Genomic DNA, 17,431 nt, shown 5'->3' on the forward strand with positions numbered 1-17,431 from the left:
GCTACATCCACAAACAGGTGTTAATTATTATTAAGATGCGTATTTATACTCAGGTGAACTATTTAATTTTTATTCTTACCTATCTAATGGTAATTCAGTACTTGACAGAGTAGGAGTTCAGTAAATATGTTATCTGGTTGCATCTGAAGAGTCATACTCTTCACCCAGGCACATTTATTTCAAGAACAGAGAAAGGATGAGCTTTCTGATCTGTCTTCTTGTGTAGAAAGTGAAGCCCCATATTCCTTAGACTGCAAGAGGAATCACATCTCACTCTATATTCTCCTGTGAGCATGCTGGTGCTCTGAGATCCATTATATTTTCATCTTATGTCTCAGTAGTTTTCGGAAATCAAAATATCGATGTATAAGCAGAATCTGTCTACTCAATAAGCTTACTTCCTACTTGATCACATATCCTTTCTTCTGGTGAACTTGTGTGTTTATCCAACAGTTTTCGTGGGAGGGGAGTAAAGATGTGAACACTGCTAAAGTTGGAAACTACTTGGAATGGTAATTTCCTCCACGTAATTATGAAATTATGGTGGTTGTACTTCTGGTGATGGCCACAGACATGGTACTGTGGGTTTGAAAATTGAGTGGGGAGACTGGTCATCTCTTCCCCCATTCCAAGCAAAACCATTAGAAAATTTAGTTCCTATGAATGTAATCACATAGGTATACTTTTTCTAGGATGTAGGTTATCAGTGCTTTGGATATAAATGAAAATGGTTCATCCACTTTGACCTTAATGTTCTACTTTTGAGAAATGAAGGGTGTGATGCAGCTACTGCTTGGGAGCCTTTCCGGCACTGGTTTGGTAACCAGTGATGAAGGATCTTGCAGCACAAATCTTCCCTCCTCACTCTCACTCTTATTATGCTCCTCTCACCCCTACCCCTGTCTTTAATTATACTCACGGGGTTTGAGAAGGCACCATTAGAATTGTTTTCCTTTGAAACCCTGAGGCTCAGGAGACCTGAAAGGCAAAGCGGTGGCCTCACAGCATCCAAGGTGCCGTGGAACAGTTATAGAATCTCCCTGAGCCCCAGTTTCTCATCCGTTAAACACAGGATAGAATGTTTCCTTCCGGGGTTGTATTTTCCTCACCGAATGAAATGATTGGTGAGGATGAATGAAGCCTGGCTCCTAATGAGTTATCCCCGTCCTCTTCCCTTGTCATCTCCGAATGCTGCCTATGGATGTGCAAGCTGCCACCTTAGGAAGGAAAACATCTGTGGATGACAACCAGGTCTCCAAGGAATGGGAGCCGGCTGCGTAGTGGGGTAGGACAAGATTGCTTTGTCCCTTTTGTGATGCCTTAATGGAATACCACAGACCAAGTAATTTGTAACAAACACATATTTATTGGCTCACAGTCCTGCAGCCTGAGAAATCCAGAATAGAGGAATCAAGAGTTTTCTTGCTGCAGCACCCCAGGGTAGAAGATAAAAGCACGACAGAGAGTAGGAGGGGGCCAACCCACCCTTCTTATTAGCAGCAATTCTACCCATTGCCTCAGTTCTATCCGTGAACTCAATCCTATACCTCTTAATATCCTCTTCTTCATAGGATTGCACCTCCAATTCTGTTTCTACAGGAGTTTCAGAGGGAACAAATTTTCCAACCATTCCTGCAAAGCTGCTGGAAGAGGAGGTGGGAGGGCACCAGAGATGAAGTTTGCCTTGAGTATGTTCTCGGGCCTGACCTTGCTGCTGTGGATGCTGCTGCTGTTGCTTTGGATGGTGGCAGAACTTTCTGGTCCTGTTTTGGGGAACTTTGAAAATGCAGATAAATTGCACAGGAATAAGACAACCAATAGACTTGTATCAAGTAGACATCTCCACTATAAGAAAACTTTCCCAGGGAAATTCATTAGGATTAAAAACAACCAAGTTTGACTAGCTCAGCATAGCATAAAGTCACACTGAAAGATTCTCTCAAAGACAAATTAGAGAGCTTAAGACCTGGCATGGAGTCTTCTGTTGATAATGGGGATTGGTTCTCTTCTTAAAGGAGTAAATAAAACAAGATGAGATGATAACTAACAATTTGGTTTTTTATATGTGAGAATGGGGGACTTTATATTGGTCCCCTGTTTGTGCCCAGTGCTTAGAACAGTGATGCACAGCAAGGGTACCCTAAATAGCTCTGAAAGGAAATTTAAAAAATGAATACACATAAAATAATGCCAAGTGGTAACAAATGCTATGGAGAAAGTAGAGCAGGGTAAGGGGACCGAGCATGACAGGGATGCAACTTTAGTTAGGTTGGTCAGGAATGGCTTTTTTCTGCAGGCGACATTTGGACAGGGACCAGACTGAGGGAAGGGAGTGAGTCACACAACTGGAAAACTCCCTTTCCAGCACTTGCACATATCATAAGGTGAGAATGTGATGGGATCTGAGATTACAATTAATTAATCAAAAGATGTTCATGAATCATGGGATGATTTTCCAGCCAATGTTGTTATCTACATTGACAAAGCATAAGTCTGACTTCCTAGCTTCTCTCCCCTCTTCTCTTCCTGTTTTGAGGTAGAAGTGGGTAGAAGAGGAAGGCCATAGGTGGCATATTTGTTATGTATTTCTGTGTAACGGATTATCCAAAAATTCAGCTGCTTAAATCAACATTTATTTTACAGTTTCTGTGGCTCAGGAATTTGGGGGCAGTTTAGCCAGGTGTCTCATGAAGTCACAGTGAAGACGTTAGCTGAAGCCTCACCATTGGAAGGCTTTACAGGGGCTGGAGAACCCATCTCCAAGAGGGAGAGCTCATGTGGTGTTGGCAGGGGTCTCAGTCCCACGCCATGTGGGCCCTTCCATAGAGCTGCTTGCTTCCTCATAATAGGGAGAAATTTTAATATTCATCTGAATGTTTTATTTATGTCAGTATACATGACATATTTAATGGTTTTTCTACTGATGCTTCCTGTTGTAACCACCCTGATTCACATGCGTTGCTTGCTTGCTTTGTTGAAGAGAAAATATGATGGATCAGCCCTACTCTTTCATTTGTCTCATTTCTAGAAGATAGAGCTATATGAGGGACTGTGACCTTTCACTCTTACAGGGACCCACAGCAGCAAACTGTTCACAGGAAATGGCGTCTCCCGGCAGATTCAGGCCACAACTGGAGTGAGGGTGTAGCTAGTTAGGGGTCATGTTGGAATTGGTCGTTGGTAGGGACCCCTTCACAAAGCTGCCAGGTTAAAGTAAATTCGAAATTTAAAGCAAAATGAAACATTAGTCATCTATGAGGGTATTAGGTCTCATGATAAAAAAAAAATAGTTACCCTTTCAAGTGATCAAACTTAAATTTTAAAAAAAGGATGTAAGTTGAAGGAGGACTGAGGTGAAGGAGAAAATGCAGGAATATGGGGAAAGGAAAATAGGAGAGAAATGTGTGGAATAGAATCGACATCATGTGCGTTCTCCATGGGTATTAGAAGCTCTAGGTCTTGGGTTTGAAGAAGAGAAGCAACATCTTCCCCCTTAAGCTACTTATGCCTCCTTCCTTTTTCCTGTCGTGGGGCAGTGTTGCTATAGGTTGGTGATATTCTGGACTATGGTACTGGACTCTGTTTGCCAGCAGATGAGTCACTGCTTGCTAAAAGACTGGAAGGTGTCCATACCAAGGCCTTGCATGAAGCTCATAATGTCTTTATCATTATTATAAATAATGGACACTGGAAACAACTTAATGTCCATCAGTAGGTGAAAGGACAATCCAATACTGGTCTATTCATGTAACGGAATACAGTACTGTTCAGCAATGAAAGGAACAAGCTGCTCATATATACTGCAACATGGAAAAATCACCAAATATTTTGTTGGACAAGATAAATCCAAACCCCAAGTGTTCATACTATATGAATTTATATGAAGCTATATTAAAGGTCAATCAAACCTCTAGTTACAAAATGGATCAATGATTGCATGAGGCTTGGAGTGGGGCATAGTACATAAAAATCGAAGAAATAATTTCTAGGGGGAATGAAGGGAATTATCTACATCTTGATTGTGGTGGTGATTCTTTGTGTGGTTTCAAAACTTATCAAACTTTCATTTCAAATGGGTGCATATTACTGTTTGTAAGTTATACATCAGTAGACTTAATAGAAACCAAAGGTCATGTAAAAAGATGAATTCTCTCTGGGACCTGGGTCACTCGTGCTGCAGACCTACCTAACCTTCCTTCCCCGCTTGCTGCATGTAGCCTGAAAGGGGAAAAAGCCAGAGCCCTCAGCTTAGGAGATGTACATCCCACAATTTTCTCTTATCTCCCATCACCACGTATTTTCATCCATTTAATTTTTAGTCTTCTGTATGGCAGGCAAGGTGTGGTGAAACTTGGAGGTTGGATTTGGCTTCTGGGGAGAAAGTGTATTTCCTGTCTGAGCTTCCACACTTGCTCCAGTGCCCCTGCCAGCTACAAGGGCCCTGCTCTGTGGATGGGGACCCATCTCCATCCATTGTCCATTGCTGCCTGAGACTGGGTAGTTGACAAATGCAAGAGATTAATTTTGGCTTCTAGCTCTGGTGGCTAGAAAGTCCAAACCCACTGTAGCAGTGTCTCATTAGCTTCTGGTGAGGATGTCATGAAGAAATGCAAGTGGGTCCATGCAGAACAGATAAAGCATGAGAGATGGAATTTAAAACAATTTGCTTTTGTGATAACTAATGTAGTCTGCAAGAGTCATTACCTTGGGAATTAACCCAGTCCTGAGAAAAAGGCATTAGTCCTTCTTAATACCCTAGTCACATTTTAAATGCCCTTTTCAATACCTCTGCAATAGCAACCACATTTCCATGTGAGTTTCAAAGGGGAAAAAAAAAACCATTTTAAAACCACAGCAGGGCCCACCTTCCACTGGGAAGGGGACATCTGCTTTGCTTTCCTTTATCCCTGCTCTGTAGGTATATAGCTTCCTTAGGGATATTTTGGAGAAGAGTGACAAGTGGGGACATGACTTGGGTATCACAAAGACCCTTAGGTTAGTATCATCTAGATAGCATAATCTTTCCTAAGAGAAGTCTCCTGCAGACATAACATGTCCTTTCAGGCCTTAGTTATTTGCACATACTATGTCTCTAACCAGGAAAGTCACTCCCAGCCTTGATACCTCTCTGACTGGTCAGAGACTTACTTTTCAAAACCTGGACTGAGTCATTGCTCCTAATCTTTCCCTCCTATCAGTCTCAAAATACATGTATGTATTTTTTTTGCTACATGGTGCAAAACAGTGCAGAGTGCTTAAGTGTGATACAAGTCTGAGTTTACATCTTGACCTGCTACTCGCTATGTATAACTAAAAGAAAGTTATTTACTCTCTCTGAGTTCGAGATTATATATGCATACAGTATGGCAATCCATTGTATTTATAGCCACCAAGACTCAGGGATACACATATTTCAGTACTTTTTCATTTTTCAAGGTTGTATATACGTGAAAATTAATGTACACAGTTCACAAAATGAAGATGCGCAGTGTATCCTAGTTATAGCTATATTAGACTCTAGTGCAGAAACGGCTACTAATTTTTCCTTGCAACTAGGTGAGAACGTTTGACATGGAGACTATGGAATGTGAATGTTGTGTCACCCGGGGTAAGGATTTTAGAAGAAAACACTCCTTCTCCACTTTTTCTTTCCCCTTCTGTTTGATTGAAGCTAAAGATGAAGAGATGTAGGAGATAGTGGAGCCACCACACGTGGGGATCCTGGGCTCCTTAAATCACCACCTGGTGTCACCCAGAAATACCTGATGTATTATAACAGCTAGTGTTGATTGCTCTGATCAACTTAGAAAGTCAGGCTTTGAAGTGGGGGTTAATGTAAGAAAAATCTAAAATATGTTGCACTGGCTAAGGAGCTGGATGAGGTCACAGACATTGATAGTAAAAGCTGAGAAAATGGATTTACCAAGAAAACAAGGAATTTGGTAGATCTATTGCTGGTGATAATTTAAAAAGAAAGGCTGAGTGATTGACAAGCCTCTACCTCCAGGGGAAAGGTTGGGTATTACTGATTGTATTTAGCAAGGTATAACATGACAGAGATGTGCTCAGGCAAAGATTGGTTTTTTATGAGTGCAGAAATGAGAGGGGCTAGATAGAGTTCAGAAATGTAATGCTTTACAGGATTACTACTTTTAAAACTACTTTTGACCTCAGCCTACAGACAATATGACTACAAAAGGCTTTGAGTAGCACAGCTCTGCTTAAACATCTCAATCTAATGACTGCCATCCCAGCTTCTGTAGAAGTTATGAAATAACTAGGGACTGATCTCTGCCATCAAGTGCTTTATAATTTACCAGAAAAGCTGATTCATATGTACAAGTAACTTCAGCAGAAGAGAACTGAAGATGGAAACACATTGCTATAAATAATACAAGAAAAACAAAGTTCTTAGGGAAGTCCGGAGTAAGGCTTCTCATCACGGCTGGGGAACTCAGACAGAGGCTGCTCGCCTAGCCCTCAAATCCATAAATGCATGGCCTTCAGTTGTATCTCACACCCATTTTTATCTTTCTGAAACATCAAGGTTTAAATTTGGTCATTGGGATTGTAGCTGATACCTGAGGCCCTGGGATATTGCCTCAGGCCAGGCACGTATGGCTCCTCTATCTGTGTTCTCCTGAGTCTACGAGTTGCTCACCCCGAGATCTGCCACAGAGCCTCATTTCTGTAAAGGGAGAAGAGAACCCTTTCATCCAAACACTCCTTCGCCTGCCTCACAGTTTTGAGATGTCCTGGACTTGAAAGCCTCATTCCCTTTGCTGAGATTGCTTGTTGTTATTGTCTCTTATTTTTTTTTAATAGTCATTTGCTGGGCAAAGAAAAAGAACTTGCAACTTCTTACTGTTTTCTGGCATGAGACTGGTACCTTTTCAGCCTGCTTTTATTGTCTATTTGGCTGTGCAGAACATTTATCTAAATATAGAACAGTGTGACACTACGGATAAGATAAAATTTTCTTTCTGATCAATGCTGTTGCATTTTTCCTTGAACACTAGGTACTGTTCTTTTCTTGGAGTGGCAAGAGTGGGCAGCAAAAAGAAATGATATTGAGCTGTGGAGCTGTCCAAAGTGGAAGGCAATCATGGCAGGGCCTTCTAAGGTTACAAGACCCAGGTTCACATTGCTCTGGACACAGCTCTGCTTGTGACCTGAGTGAGCCATACATGGTAGTCAGCAGCACATTGCCTTGCACCCTGGATGTAAAGTAATGTCCTACAAAAAACACAGGCTTCTGCAGACATGGACTGGATCCCCTGCACTGCTATTTATTTATGGGTGGCCTTGGGTAAGTTACTTATTTTCACCTGTATAAGGGGGTGATACTAATATGTATATATCCCTTAGGGCTCTTGTAGGAGTTAAATGAGGTGCATTTATATAAATTATCAGCAAATTTTCCAGATCTTTAATTTTATTTCTGGGTAAAGTGTCCTATATAAATTTATTGATGAGATAAACAAAAAACAGTTCTCACATCCCTTATAAATCAGATTCAAGTCCCTCCGTGTCTTTGTTCATTCTGGTGAGAGGGTTGCATTGCTAGCGACAGTGCTGAGTAGTGGTTAGAGCAGGGACTGTAGCTAGTGTGCAGTGTTGAGGTCCTGGTGTGTGACCTTGCATGAGCTGTTTAACTCTTCTAAGCCATGACTCTTTATCTACAACTCCAAATTGGAGCTTTTTTTTTCAGTACTGGGAAAATTAAACCCAGGGCCTTCTCCCTGATCTATACCTCTATCCTCCAGAAACAAGGTCTTGTTAAGTCATTAAGTTCCCCAGGCTGGGTGTAAACTTGTGATCCTCCTGCCTCTGCTTCCCAAAGTGCTGGAATTACAGGCAAGTGTCACCATACACAATTCAAATTGAAACTTTTCCTTGGCTTCAATTTTTTAGTGCAAGTCTTCATATTTTTAAAGAAATACTGCTTGGGCACTTCAGTATGGTGTTTGGACTACTTCAGACCCAGATTGGGGTTCTGCAGTACATGTTACATGCACTATTTCCCTTATTACATCTACACTATGAATTCCAGAACTCATCTGGCTACAAGAGATTTGGGTGAAGGACCTGTGATACTCCCTCATGAGATTGTTGGGCTACATTAACTTACTGTAAGCCTCTTAAGATTTTGTTAGCTATTATTATTATCCTTGCAACAATCTTTTGGGGTGAAAACATTATCACATTTTACATAGGAAGAAAATAAGGCTCAGAAATATTAAAGAGCCACATAGCTATGATATGGTGGAGCTGGGATCCAAATAAGGCATTTCTGACATCAAATCCCATGTACAAAACAGACTAGTTTCTGTACATGTCTTAGACAAGCAAACCCCAGGTAAGAGTTCACCCAGAGGAGTCGGAATCTATGAGCAAGGAAACACAGGCCATGGGGACTGTCCTCTCCAAACATGTCCACAGCAGCGAGCTCAGGGGGGGCTCCCTGCCCCTTTCAGTGGATGTGCGGAGGAGGGGAGGGTGAGTGGGTCCTGGAAAGGCTGCCACAGGGGCTGCTGACCCAACACAGAGCATGACGGGACAGCCAAGCCTGCACTCCAGCCAGCTGCACTCCTCTGCCCACTTCTCTGATGGCTGACCTGTCTTAGCTTGGATCCCTCTACAAACAGACCCTGAGAAGAGGATTTGAGTGCAGGTAGTTGACTTGGGAAGCACAAGAAACACCCCCAGAGAAGTGCAAGAGCGATACAGGGAAGGGAAGACAGATAACAGCGGGTACATTATTGTGCCAGCAAATGCAGTGACTGGGGAACTCGGGGTCACGATGTAAAACACATGCCTCGGAATGACCTCACACAAGGGTGACGGAGCTGAGGTATTTATACTCCGTCTGTTGAGGGACACTGGTTGATGATTACTCCTGGGGATGTCACTGGCGGGCAAACAGAGCAACGTGACCTTTCACATTCTGAAATGTCAGGTCTTAAGGGATAAGAATGAAACATTGGCGGGTCTGCATTGCACCCATTAGCACAGTCCTGTGTTCTGTCGTTAATGGGCTTGTTATATGAAATGCCCAGGTTTGATGCTGCTTCACTCACTATGGGTGTGATGTTCACTGACAAGCCTGCCTGCCATCAGAAAATTCCCACCACACTTCCTGCTGTGGTGCCTAAAATTTGTGCCATAGTCACCAGTCTCCAAGGCCACCAGTGAAATATAGTGCATTACATAGAGAAGCAACCAGTGAACTACAGCCTTTCCTTTCCCGGCTGAGAGACTTGCCTTAAAGGAATGAGGTTTGGAACCAAGATGTTTAAACAGAAGACAGATGCAGAAAGTTCTGGACCATGGAATGGAGAAGAGGGGAGGATGGTGAGAGGTTGATCACTACCCACGAAGACCCTGGATGCACTAGGTCCTGGCTGCCAGGCTGGAGATGGCACCAAGCAGAGTACTGAAAGTGTCTCTTAGGAGAGGAAGGGGACCAAGGGGACATTTTCCTATTTGGTAGTTCAGATCAGGACCTGAAAAAGAAAACGTCCTTCACTGAGGCTGAGCAGGTGAGCTCCTGGAGGATGGTGGCCACACCTTCTTATCCTCTTTCCCTCAAGAATGTAGCACAACGACCCATGTAGCAGAATGGCAAAGGCCTCAGTAACCCGCTCTAGCCAGTCCCCTTCTGATGTTTTTGTAAACAACAGAAACATTTATTCAAGTGAGCCTTCCATAACCCCAGTTCTCTCCTATGAAAATGAAAAGCAACACCAATCTCAACTGACTTACTGGTAATGACACTTTGTACAAATTTCCTAACTCTGTTTATTCATTGATAAAATGTAGAGAATGCCTAAACTTCCCAAGCTTGTAGTCAGACTCAGTGAGATTATTATAGACTGAATTGTATACCTTAAAATTCATGTTGGACCTCTGACCGCCAATGAGACTGGAGTTAGGATCTACAGGAAGACAATAAAATTAACATGGAACCATAAGGATGGCGCCTTAGTCTAAGAGGACTGGTGTCCTTAACAGAACAGGGAGAGACATGACACCAGACCTGCTTCCCTCCCCTACTCCTCTTCCCTTGGTGTGCATGGAGGAGAGGCTCACTAACACAGCAAGAAGCTGCTGTCTGTTAGCCAGGAAGAGACTCTTGACTAGAAACTGAATTTTACTACACCTTCACTTGGGACTTCCAGTGTCCACAACTGTAAGAAAATGAATTTTCACTGCCCCAACTACCAGTCAGTATTTTATTAGGGCAGTGCTAGCAGACTAACGTGAAAGTAACTCCTGGAAAGAGCTTTTGTACAGAACCAACACAAGGCAGAGATTCACCAAGTGTATTACCATATTGCTTCTAATAGCACACCTGCTGTTCTAGAAGGGAAGGAATATTCTGGAAACTTTCATACTGAACAGCTGCACATCCACTTGAGCTCCTGGTGAGAAATTTTGCATATCACAGGGAAAGCAAGCCACGTCCACTGAAATTTTCCAGTCCTGTTTCTGTATATCAGTCATATATTTGACTTGTGTCAAATGAAAATGTCTTTCTTCTTAGGAATTTTACATGCTTACGCAAACTGCTTCTGTATCAGGCAGATGTTTGCATCTGAGGATGAACGAAGGGACTGTCTTAGAGGGTCGGGTGCCCAAGGCTAGGACTGTGCCCAGAAGGACATGAAAAAGTAAGATAATTGAGTTTACCCTACCATCTCTGTAGTTCAGATTGTACAAATTGGGAAGTTGGCCAGGCCAGGTAGTTTCAGGAACTGCACAGCTGAGCTTACAGTGCAAGACAGATGTTTCTTCTGGTCCAGTTGACCTCGACTGATGGTTGTTCTGTCACTTTTAGAAGTCCAGCTACTTCTGACTCGTGGGCACATCAGGAAGGGGGAACGTTGAAGACTCTGTTTCCTCCCCAGAACTTTGAGCTTTAGTTTCATAACATTTACAACTCTCAGAACACCCCCAGTTAAGTTTCTCAAGTGGCCTTCTGGGTTTCAGACCTCCTATAAATAGATGCAGGAGAAGGGAGTGGGTCCTTGTCAAGAAATTATGATTCTTTTTTGCCTCATTTTCAATCTAAGTAGATGCATTAGAGACAGTACTAGTCTCTACTTGGAAAATCCATTTTAACTGGAATCACTGATCAAAGCTCGTAGTGTAGAAAAAAGAGGTGCGTACTGAACCCTGATAGGCGGGAAGGGGTTACACTGGCTTAATTGAAACCAGTTGGAGTTCTTTTATTTGCTTTTGTTCCCACAAAGTTTTTCTCTAAATCAGTGTTGTCCAACTGTCTCCAGAGACTCCACAAAGCTCCACTGGAATTTCTACTGTCCTTTTCTGTTACTGCTTCTCTCTGATCCTGGCTCCACGGGGTAGAGTGTTACTGCCTAGAGGATCTCTTGCCATTTGTACGCCAACACAGATGGATGAAAGGCTCAAATCTGAATCCTTGCCTCTTTTTGTGCCTCCCTGAAAGTGTTTGTTCCCTTACTCATCGTTGTTTCAGTGTATTCATTAGACTCAAACACTCTACAGCATCCGCCATGTGCAATGCTCTTAAAGGCACTGACAGTGCTAAGACAAATGACACATCAACCCCGCCTTCAGAGAGCTCCAGGTTAGGGGAAGGGCAGAGAAGTAGTTACTACCATATAGCCACTAAGGAAGACAAGGCATAGAAAAAGCCTTCAGAGAGAACATTAATGGCCGTGGAGGTGACCTCCCAGGAGGCAAAAGAGAAGAGCATTAGTAGGAGGAAAAATGTAATTGGGAAAAAAGAAGCATCAAGCAGTTTTCTCTGAATGAATCAATCGTTTTGATGTATGGCCAAAGGCTGCTGGTGATGTTGGTACTGATGAGATGCATGACATAATTATCTGGCACACAGACAAACAAAAAAGGAGGAAGGGAAATAGCAAGGAAATAGAGAAGGGAAGGGGGAGGGGGAGGGAGGAAGGAAAGGAAAGGAAAGAATGAAAGAAGAAAGGAAGGAAAGGAGGAATGGAGGAAGAAAGGAGGGGAGCAGAGACTGAGGGAGGGAGGGCAGGGAAGAAAGGGGGAAGGAAAGAGGGAGGTATGGAGAGAGTGTGGAGACACTTCCAAGCCTGAGAAAATATCATTGGTGAACCCATACATAATCTCATTCCATAATCTCAACCTCTGCTCTAAGAAGAAGTTGAGAGATTGGTTTACCAGAGTTTCTCTGTCGCATCCATCCTGTCTAATAAACACCAAATTTATTACTTCTCTTGTTTGTAAGAAGATTAAGAAATGGCCTCACTTTGTACCAATCCTATGAGAAGTACATTGATGAGGAAAAGCAATAAAAATGTTATGTACTTCATTGCATGGGGTGGTATGAAGAGAAGGATGAGGTTAGCATATATTATCATGTTTGAATATTATATTTAATTAATTTGTAGCTTTAAATTTGTTATCTTCTTGGTGAAAGTCTGTTACAAACAAGTTGGAATGGTGTTGTTATTGCATCATTCTAAGAAAGAAAGTTTCCAGAGATTTATCTTAGCACGTATATTCATAAGTGTAGGACTGCCCACAAGAAACAGGGCGGTGGGGGCAAGAGAAGGATACACTAGCTACTGAATTAAAACTCAAGTTTAAGAATTGTTTTTATGAATTGCGGTCCTTGGTGTTCTGGTTTAGATCTAAAACAACTTCCCAAAATCTCATGTTCACAGTTAGAGCTTTTGGAAGCTGATTGAGTCACGAGAGCATTATACTCATCAGTGGATTAACTCATTGATGAGTTCCTAGCTGAATGTGCTGTTAGGATGTAGGTCTTGGTCAGAAAAGGTGGGCCCCAGGGGTATTACCTGGAAGGGTGTATTCTTGTCTCTGGCTCCTCTCTCTGCTTCCTAGACACCACGGCTTTTTCCTGACATGCTCTTCTACCATGCTGTTTCAGACGTAACCCTCTCCAACCATGGACAGAACCCTCTGAAACTGTGAGTCAAAACAAAATCCTCTCCTTCATGTTGTGGGTGTTGAGTATTTTGTCCCAGCAACGGGAAAGTGATTAATATACCAAGGCTTGTATTGTGGCTTTCTAAAAGAAGAAGAGACAATGAGAGAAGAAAAGTCCCTAAGAACAACCACAGCTCTATAGGGCTGCATTCCAGATTCCTCTCCTTTTCTGCCATTAAATTACTAGGGTTGCATAATGGGACTTGGTTTTGATTTTGTTGGCACAATTCTTTTGTACATATCTGGAGACCCAACTAGTGGTGCAAAAGGATTGCCTAAATTTTTTCAGTTGAAAGACTGGATTACTGAAATCATGTCATGCATCTAAGCACCTGAAGTAGACACTCCATATGTTCATTATGTAAATTAATGAGCTTTCTCACTCCACTTAGCTTTACCACTAGAAAACCTATTTCTTCAACAAATATTTATTTCTACCCCTTGCCAGGTGCTCTGTCAGACACTAAATATAACAATGAGCAAGAGAGACATGATCCTGTCTTCCTGGCTGTTACCACCTATAAGGAAAGACAACAATTAAATCAAGCATTATGAGATCATCACAATGTGCTAAGTGAGGTACTAATAGGCCCAACATCAGAAGGGTGACATCTGTTGGGGAAGTGAATAAAGGGGTGCTTCCTGGTATAAGTGACTCAAATGAAGTTAGAGTTCTCAGCTCTAATGAGGCTTAGAAGCTATTTAGAGAAAGAAGATTGTCATGCCTGGAAAAATAAGGGACTATTCAATGTAAGATATACTAAGTTCTATGTTAGATCACAGATCACAGAAAGTATCAAGGGATGAACTTGATGCAGTCCTAAGTTGACTTGAATATTTTCTGGGAGGAAAGGGCACCTGGACTGTCCTTGAAGGATGGGTAGATCAATAGAATAGACTAAGGGAAGAGTCTGTGGACATGCCACCCTGAACATTTCTGATCTTGTCTGATCACCTAAACTAAGCAGGAGCAGGTCTGGTTAGTACTTGGATGACAGAACAAGAGTAGAAAAGGCAGAGATTAGAATCATACAGTTAGGGAAGTGAGGCCTACTGATCATTGTGTGAAGAGACAAACAGCCTATATTGTTCAAGATCTGAAAGTCAAGCAGAAATGAAAATATAACTGGAGTCCTGTTCTCATTGTTATTCTTAATTAGGTGATGAAAGCTGCTATATGTCAAATCTTATTCTGAGCTGGGTGCTGAGCAGGAAATGTTTAACAATAGGCTTACGATCCATTCTCTCTCCCTCCCAAGGAGAAACCCACCCTATCCAACACTTATGAGAAATGAGGAAGGAGCAATGTCTTAGTTACTTTTCCTGTTGCTGAGACAAAATACCCAACATCCAAAGTAAAAGGAGGAAAGTTTTATTTAGCTGACAGTTTATAGACAGCTATACTTTTTCAATCCAAAATTGGCTGGGTCCAAGGCAGGGTGGTATGACAGACAGGGATCACAGAAAAGAAACAGTTCATGGTGGGCAGAAGGTAGCAAAGCAACATGAGGCAACCACAGTTCCTTCAATCCTTTATATTTTATATAAGCTACTTAGGGCAGGCAGCACTCTCACCCTTAATTCTAGTGCCCTTAACCTGAGCATTTTCACCATGAACCAATCACACTCTCTATAGATTCAGCCACCTCTGAAATAGCCCCACTATGACCACATGAGGCTCTGGGGAGACATCTAAGCACAAACATAACAAGTAGGCTATAAATTTAACCCTTGATCTAATGCCATGCTCTTCCTTCAGCTCCACATTGCTCCTTCTAAAAATTAGAATGAAACTGTACAGGTCACGGAGCCCTGGGAAGGCCCTAAAATACCATCAGGATCCCTACAAATCCTTTGAGAACCACTCACCCAAAGCACAATCTTAATGAGAAAAGTCTTTTTAGTGTAAAATCTAATTCATGTGAGACACAAAAGGTATTTGTGTCATATTTTCCATGGAAATTCATCTTCACCAGAGGCAAAACATTCACATCTCCACGGGGACACTACAACTCATGGAGAATTTTGTGTTATCAGGGGAATAATATCACATTCTTTGAGTGTTGGAAGGATAGCAAAAATCTCTTCCCTTGATCAGAATCAGATGATACGGACTGGAATTCTTGATTCCACATTTAGCCCTAAAATGGAAGCGGAACCTTGTGGGAAGGCTCAGCCGTCCCTGATGGGTAGGACCCACTGTATTTCACATGGGCTTCAGTTTTATGAGAATACTTGTGTGCATTCATTCAGGGATCTGAATTTTTTTAAATATAGTCCTTTGCAAAGCATTAAGATCAGCCACCTACCAGGGAACTTGAACTTCCTGAAAAATGCTAGCATGTGAGCATGGAGAAAGAGGTAGGCCCTACCAAAGAATCCATCTCTTTTTTTCTGTAGAAGTGTCCCAATTCTAGCTGCCTTATGCCAAGGAGGCCTTCCTAGTGGACAGCTGCTTAGCACAGAGTCTTGGGCCCTGTAAAAACTACCACAGAACAAGCATAACCAGGATGTGACAGATTGCCTCGTGCTGAATCAACCTCTCTTTCTCTCTCTCTCTCTCTCTCTCTCTCTCTCTCTCTCTCTCTCTCTCTCTCTCTCTCAGAACTGCCACAATGGACAGATGGAGCTGTCTTCCCTTTCCTGGCTGTGCCTGTTTAATCAACTTTGGAGGTGGCCAGTATACCACTAGCTTAAAAAAATGCTTGATCAACATCTACACTGTACTATCTCCAGAAAGATGATTAGCCTGATAGAATAGTTTTCTGATAAAATGTTCACTATAATATTTCTTTCAAGAATTGAAGTCACACACATAGACTTGATATAAACCTGTACCAGTATGTTGAGGTCTTTATAAGAAAAGCAAAAAGTGGTGCTGAAAATTCATGAAACCTATAGAGTTATGAATGAGCTATGAGAAGACGATGGTTTGGATAAAGCTTGGGTTCACTTCATTTTCTATATTTTCCTGACCTTCTTAGCTTACATGACTAGTGCCCTACTCCAGGCTGACTGACTGTAACTTGCTTGCTTCCAAGCCCTTATCATTATCATTTTCATAGTCTTTCTCTATGCTCGTATGTCCTCAGTGTTCCCTTTAAAGATGACCTTTCTCAGTTGCAAGAGGAGGTTGATTCTTCCTAGCTTACTTCCTGATGGTCTCATGTCTTTCCAAACCGGTGCTAGAGGTTCGCTTTGTCTTGGTGCTCTGTACTTTGTGTGCTTTCTTGTGCCTACCATACAATGGAGAAAAGAGCAATAAACATCTTTGTTTTGGGGAACAAAAACTGAAAACTCCAGCTGAAAATAGATCCCCTGCCATGTACCACAGGTTATTTTTGTAATACCATTTTCTATTGCAATGAACTGGAAGTAGGCAGAATATGAAAAAATTGGCTTAAGCAATAACAGTTCTATTTTCTGAGAGTAGTTAAGACAGTAACCAGATTGTTAGGGCATTAGATTGACTTTATGTGATTTTTTTATGTCTACCCTAAGCATGCAAACTGACTACTTCAGCCATCTTTGGCTGGGCATGATGTCCTCACACAGCAAAATCCAGAGGAAACCAGGGAAAGAATTTCTCCCAGTAGATGACACTTCACTTCACTTCATCTCACTTCACTTCATCTCTCTCTCTCCCTCTTTCTCTGGAAATGCTTTCAAAGAATATGCCTCCTAGATTTCCCCCTTAATATCATAGGCCAAGATCTTATCATGTACCTACTATCTACTCTTGTTGAGGCTAGAAATATGACTAAATGGCTTCTGAGAAAATGTCCTGTGTGCTCATTAAACCTATCTATCTATAGATAGATAGGTCTAATTCCTTAGATCCACGTTTGTTAAATTTGTTAGTATTAATCACACAGGAGCAACATGTCAACATTATAAAATCCTAGTTGCCAATATCTTTTATATATATCAAATATATATATATATTCTTGGGGTAGGTTAATATGACACCTTAGCTTCCAATTTCTAGGTTAAACCAAGATAATGAGGCAAAACCACTCTATTTAAATAGCATCTTTTCCTAAGAAGCCCATAATACTTCCCTTATGTTAAGGTCAGTTCTTTTCCAGGAGTTAGAAGTCAGCAAATGTTTCACATCTACTGAAACCTTGATGATCTCACATACACACACAGAGAGCTGGTGTAACTCTTTCCAAGGTTGTGATTTGTATATTCAAAACCTTAGTTAGAACAAGAGCTACATGTGGCTTGGCTTCTTAGTATTACTGTTTAAATGGAACAAAAACTGAAAAGTCCAATAAAAGGTATTACAACTAGGATTCTATAATGTTGACATGTTGCTCGATTGTGTGTGATTAATACTAGCAAAGTTGACGAACGTGGGTCTAAGGCATGGTGATCACAGGTGTATGCTAACCCACATTTCCTTCCCCAACATCCAGCAACAGGCACAGAGCTCAAGTCACTGGAGAGA

The sequence above is a fragment of the Chinchilla lanigera genome, unplaced genomic scaffold (assembly GCF_000276665.1).
Source record: "Chinchilla lanigera isolate Chin_1 unplaced genomic scaffold, ChiLan1.0 scaffold00005, whole genome shotgun sequence".
Lineage (NCBI taxonomy): Eukaryota > Metazoa > Chordata > Mammalia > Rodentia > Chinchillidae > Chinchilla > Chinchilla lanigera.